The following is a 6,837-nucleotide window of genomic DNA, read 5'->3' as shown; positions in this document are numbered from 1 at the left end:
ATGCGAAGTCAGTGTACGTTGTCGTTCGCGTCGAGTTATCGTTAAATATGTATTAGTAGAATGACCAGAGGAACAGGATAGTGACTGCTGAGACGAGATATGCGGAGTCGTATTCCTTTTTGGTCATGAAGCCTAGCGTGGTTTATGTCGTTAGAGGGATATGCGCTCAACCTCGTTTGTTACGAAACCGTATTAAGGCATGATAAAAATACCAATACATATGATTATCGATGACGGCGAGTGAGACTGACTTGGGTGTGACGAACAAGAGTGTATCTTTGAGAGACTAGCTCTAAACTCTATGTTCTGGTGTACAGTGCAATGGGAATAGAAAATTAATAGCAATAATCGAATAGTGTTTATAGGTAATGGATGATGCAGCATTTAGTCATACATGTGAATGAATAGATAATATGAACATAATCATTACAAATAGGCTGGTAATGCGGCGTCGAATACTTGATTTGTGTATAAACATTAAAGTATGGATCATCGTGAAACCAAAATTGCTGAAGTTCAGTTGAGGTTGTCGCGTAAAAAGTAGAAAATGACGATTGCTGAGTACCGATGAGATGAATGAATATTAGTTGTATCGAGAACATAAGTTCCTACAATCGGGAGTATGACTCCAAACTTATGTCTATGATAGTGTAATATTAAGCCGAAAATGACATGAAAAAGAAAAAATTGGAACGAACTCACTTGAATCAGGAAAATTGTACGTCATTGAATAATAAAAATAATCCAGTGAGTTTCGAATATCATAACGTGTACTGTCCATATAATTATAATTTGTTCGATTAGTAAGTTGACTGCGTAAATGTCATAGTTTAACGTTAATACGAACAAAAATAATAATTCCACGTTAGTTGATGATATGAAATTATTGTAATAATGAGCATATAGAGGTTATTCGAATCATAACAGAATATGTCGTCGACGGTTCCATTTTTGGTTTGTGTTTGCTCGTTACGGTCGCCAATTATGTAGTGAGTTCGTACGCAGAGGTTGTCGATTCTTGTCCGTGTTCGTTCGGCGAAGCTTAACATAACAACTGATACTACAGTTTAACGAAACTGTTCTACTATGTTCGTGTGAAGACAAATATAGTTGATGAGAATAAGGATTAATCGATTTATATCATAAATTTATTGGGCCTCGAAACACTAACCACTGAATTTTCTCTGAGTACCTTAAAGATAATAACCACGTTACAAAGTGTGAATATGATGGGTTCGATCTCTAACTGTATCATCAAGATACACCGACGAAATAAGATAGTTGTCTAGCCCCATTTGATTATCACTAGTTGCTTACCCTCAATGATAACAACCTTTGCTTTATTTAATATCATACATCTGATCACAGCAAAGTGTTTTAATCATCAAAATTATCGAATAATACAGCGACATTCCCGTTTTCTAAGTATTTAACTTCTGAATATCACGAAAAAGATGTAAAAATGTAAGTAAACAGTGATTAACTGTCATTTATATTCGTTCGTAAATATTTACAATCAGTCTTACAACTATAACATACATTTTCATCGCTGATGTATTAATTCAATGGTAATCATCACTAGTTTCTCCAAAGAATAGACGATGAGGAAAAACTTACAAACCGATGTAACGGTTCTTCATGAATTCTTCTGTAAACACCCTAAGAAAGCCTGTAAATACATGCGGTCGATAGATACAAATAGTTAATTTGAACAAAAAATTAAATAATATAGGTGATATTTGAAGATCGCATAGTTTTTACAGTTTAGATCAGTATCTGATCTTGATTAGATTATCATTGAAAGCCTGGAGTCAGTGGACTGCCGTTTCATCACTATATGGGGCTCTCTAACTGTGCGTAGCAACGACTCCTCATTCAAGAAGCCAAACCAAGCCCTTCGAGAACCCACACGAATGTTCACTCTCTAGACCTTTGACACGGCATCAGGCAGTGTTAATGTCTAACTACGGACAATTCGTGATATTGCGCAACTCTCAACTATTGCCTACGATGGATATCTTTCTCACACCAGATACAAATTGAACTACACTAGTCATGGCATATGTGAATCTTGTGAGTTTGTATCATTGAGAATGATCACACTGTAATGGTATAGCTGAAAATTGCTCACATGCTTTTAAAAACTTTCTTACCTGACTTCGCTACGTGATTTCAACAATGTTTTTGACATGAAAACCAATACAGTGCTGTTGAATTAATTAACTTTAGCCTATAGTTGACTACTTCATAGCTTATAATATTATGATTTGCTCTCAAGGGTTTGAAATAAGGAAAATCTTCACTCACTTGTGTTGTGTGTAATTCAAACTTAAGAAAACATTTTAACTTCAGTTATTTCATGGTGCAATACGACAATATTTCGCAATAACCAAGAGAAATCTCAACCAAAGTAACCAAGATCAACATCCATATCTTTAAATTATCTGTGTTAATAATCTGGCATTGATTTAATCTAATTATTGGATAATTATTCACCTTCATTAAGCTATTCAAATAGTGAGGAAACTAAATTCACCACAGCAAAAAAAATATAGTGACAGGTTTTGGTTTGTAAATAATAGATGACTCTAAAACATGCATCTTGTCTAATTCCCAACCTGTAATGTAGATATAACTTCATCGTAGCATTAAAGCTAACACTAGCCGCAGATCCGACGCTTTATTTTACAGAATACTGAATCCAGGTAGCCGCTAACTTATCTCACTGGACTGAATTTATTTCTAAAGGTTTGTCATTTCTCGTTGATGATAAAATTTATATTTTAAAACGTTTGACTAAAGGCTATATTGCATAGGACCCATAAATAGTAAGACGAACTAATCAGATGTAGCACCGAATATCAACTATGCGAAGTGAAAACCCTAACCAATATAATAGGTGTTAGTATTTGAAATTTCGTGAATATAAGAGAATACTAGTTCATTCAAGATAACAAACGTGTTTTACTTATAATTACAGTTTGAAACAAAGTGAAATATCAGAAATTATCGCTGATTAGTCTTAATCATTTAACGTGATAATAATATATAAATTTATGCCAAGTAACTGAGACGATTGGACACTCAGTCATTTAATGAATAGAACTTGGTTAATATAAAAGGCCGTATAACCTTGATTAACGATCAATTCATGTATCAATTCTATTGTTCTTCATAAACTGTATCTTCTTTTTTTACCATTGTAAGGCGGCCTGCTTGAATACCTGAGCTACTTGTTCCTATCATCTGGATATTTCAACAAGTTATCTGTTTTCTTATTTGTTTTAAAGCATCATTATGCTTACTAGTTACATAACCTATTCAGATGCATTTCTGAAAAGTTTACGACGTTTCACTGTAAAATTTACAAAAGAGTCCAATCAGAGACATCGTAGTTGCTGGTAATATATATAGAAAAGAATGAACGTCGTTCAGATGTTGATTTCTAAACTACTAATGTGGTGTGGTCTACTTATATCCATGTAAGTAGTATATAGTGATAATCAGACATAGAATTATTTTGGCAGAAGACCGATAAGGAAAGAACTGAAATGAAGCGCAATTGGCAGGAAACTGCACAAACAATGAAATTAGAGAAGATGGATTGATATTTACAGAAGAATCAGTGAAGATGAAAACGATTGGTTGTTATTTTGCAAATTAACTGTTTACTGTATTTAAAAGACTAATATTTGAACGAAGAATATTCTTTTCGATAAATTCTCTTCAAGTTCTACAATTATATAACCAAATTAATAATCCGAAAAAATGTCTAAAGTTTTGTGATACCCGTAATAATTGTAACCACATAGATACCGATATACAGTTTGAGAATTTATACAGCCAGACACGTGATTTAGTGGTTAATTCTGATCAACAACTGGAGCACTTTAAATCTACTCTTGTGGACTGTTGCTACCAGTATAAAAACAATAAATTTAATTACAAAAGTATTCTTACAAATAAAATAAAAAATAGAATAAAATTGAAACTACAGTTCCGATTAATGTCTTGAAAGAGTTATTATTGAAATGCACCATGAATGTAAATTTCAAATTCAACAGTGAAATATTTAGACAAACAGATGGTGTAGCAATGGGTTCACCTCTGGGCCCTATACTAGCTGATATATTTCTAGCTAAACTAGAGAACGGTCATCTGGAAAAGATTATTCAAGAATTCAAATTTTACTGCAGATATATGGATGACACATTCATCCTGTGTAAAGATAATATTTCACAACAAGATGTGCTTAGACAGTTTAACGAAGTACATCCAGCCATCCAGTTTACATCGGAGGAAGAGAGTGATGGCCGATTAGCCTTTTTAGACGTCCTCTTAACTAAGAGATCAGATGGATCGTTAAGAAGAAACATGAACAGAAAAAGTACTTGGACTGGACAGTATACATACTTCCTTAGCTTTGTACCTCTACAGTACAAACGAAACCTAATCAAAACCCTTAGCTATCGAATACGCACTATATGTTCGGCGGATGTAGTTGACAATGAGCTAAACACATTGTATAATGCTCTAAGGGAGAACGGGTATCCCAGAAAATTTATAATTAAATATATGATCTTTAAAGTGAAAATAGGCGAATTCCAAACGGTCAAGAAAAAGTCCTTGTTCATGCGCCTACAATTCAGAGGGGATGCCGCTGGCGAAATACTTGCTCAGAGATTACGCAGATCTATCCAAAAATCTTTCAACACCGATGAACTACGTTTGGTGTTTTCTACGCGTCCAATAGTGACACCGAGGCTTAAAGATGAAGTTCCTAGAATGACCACTTCATTTTGTATTTATCAGTTCGACTGCTCCTGTGGAGCAAGTTATATTGGTCGAAGTTCTAGGAATTTACATTTTCGTGCTCGTGAACACCTCCCAGCGTGGCTAAGCAAAGGTCTGATGAGGAAAGTAAACAGCTCGATTTTGGCCCATTTAGTACAAACTGGTCATAGTGCCAGTATAAACCAATCTTTTTCGATTATTTATAGGGTCATTAAATTTTTGCCAAAGCTTGTCAGGCTTAAAGTTCTTCGAACGGCGGAGGCAGTAGCCATCAGGATGAAGAAAACGGAGCTGTGCGTACAGAAGAAATATCTCCAACCCCTGCTCCTACCTTGGCCAGCCACAAGACCGATTAATTAATAGTAATCTTAGCTATTGTATGACCTAATTTGACTATGTACTTACGACCTTTCGTAGTTAAATGTAATTGTCTCTCTTATCTTTATTCACAAATCTTTGTATTATTATTATTATTGGTTAAACATCATTATTAATCTCCCCTATACATGATTCATTCACTTCGCATTGATCCCTCCTTATTACGTCTCACTGATTTTTCACACAATTTAGTCTTCCACTTGATCGAATTGTAATTGCACTATCATATCTCTCTCACCCTATCTGACCCATATTTATATTCTGATCACAGATCTTAAATTTTCACTTTACATATATACAGATTCAAATTAACATTCTATATGAGTCATATCAACATTAACAATTTTATTCTATTTGATTTGACATTCCTAAATTTACATGCCATAAACGATGTACTTTGCCTTTAACTTGGCCAAATTTTCGGATTATTAATTTGGATATATAATTGTAGAACCTGAAGAGAATTTATCGAAAAGAATATTCTTCGTTCAAATATTAGTCTTTTAATATGATTGGGATGTTTACTGTATGATTATCAGAAATTAGTGAGATAGTCTGTAATTTGTGTCTAAATACATTCGATTGTTCCCAACTAGTGTTTTGTTCACCACACTAACATCCAACTGGCAACTACTCAATATTTATCGCAAGGGTCAATCAAGAAATAAGAAAATAAAACTTGTTGAAGTACTTTCTGCTGAGAATTTTATATTGTACCGATAATATAATATTGTATAGAGTTAATGATAATAATAATGTTACCAATTAGAGACTGACCAGTTGCAGTCCTAAAAACATCAATGGGAAGACCCAAACAAACAATTCTCAATGAATTTAAACTTCACCCCATCGCACAAGCAAGTGGCTATCAGGATTCAGTGGCCGAGTGGATAAAGTGATGGCGTTTGAACCGAAAGGTACTAGGTTCGAGTCTCAGATGCATGTACATCCAGCTGACGAGTCCCAAATAGAACGTGGTGACGCTCATCCTATTTCCACTTCTAGCCACTATCCATCTTTGCTTATAATGCTTGTGAATTTAGGCTATATTGAAGCAATACTCACAGTATGCACATATGCCAATTAGAGACTGACCAGTTACAGTCCTAAAAATATCAATGGGAAGATCCAAACAAACAATACTAAATAAATTTCAATGTTACTAATTATTTGAAAGAAGAGTATTGAATTTCCAAAATAATTCGATCGACAAATTACTCAAATCTGATTGGTTCTTATTTAATAATTTTATACAAAAAATCCTATTGGTTGAAATTATCCACACAGCAAAAAAAATTATTTTAATTTTAATAATCACTAAGATAATATTTGTTTCCATGTCTTTAATTTTCCCATAATCATTTGAATCAATCAACCAATCAACAAGATAGAAAGAAACTATTGGTTAAATAGAAGTTATCTTATATAGAAAAAGGGAACAAATAAAACCCCACATATTTTTCTAGTTATTCTTAAAGTATATGGTTAAAGAATAAATAAATAAATAATAAATAGGAAACTAATATGTTAGCATGCCTAAACACTTAGTATGGTATGCAAGTATGTGTACATATATATATTTATATATTGCGGTCGATTAGTAGATAGGTAGATAGTTATAGATGTACATGGATGATGGATAATATAAGTTTCTTCTCTCATTCA

This window comes from Schistosoma mansoni (genome assembly GCF_000237925.1).
Source record: "Schistosoma mansoni, WGS project CABG00000000 data, chromosome 3 unplaced supercontig 0124, strain Puerto Rico, whole genome shotgun sequence".
NCBI lineage: Eukaryota > Metazoa > Platyhelminthes > Trematoda > Strigeidida > Schistosomatidae > Schistosoma > Schistosoma mansoni.
The sequence above is the reverse complement of the archived record's forward strand: the minus strand, read 5'-3'. Positions refer to the sequence as shown.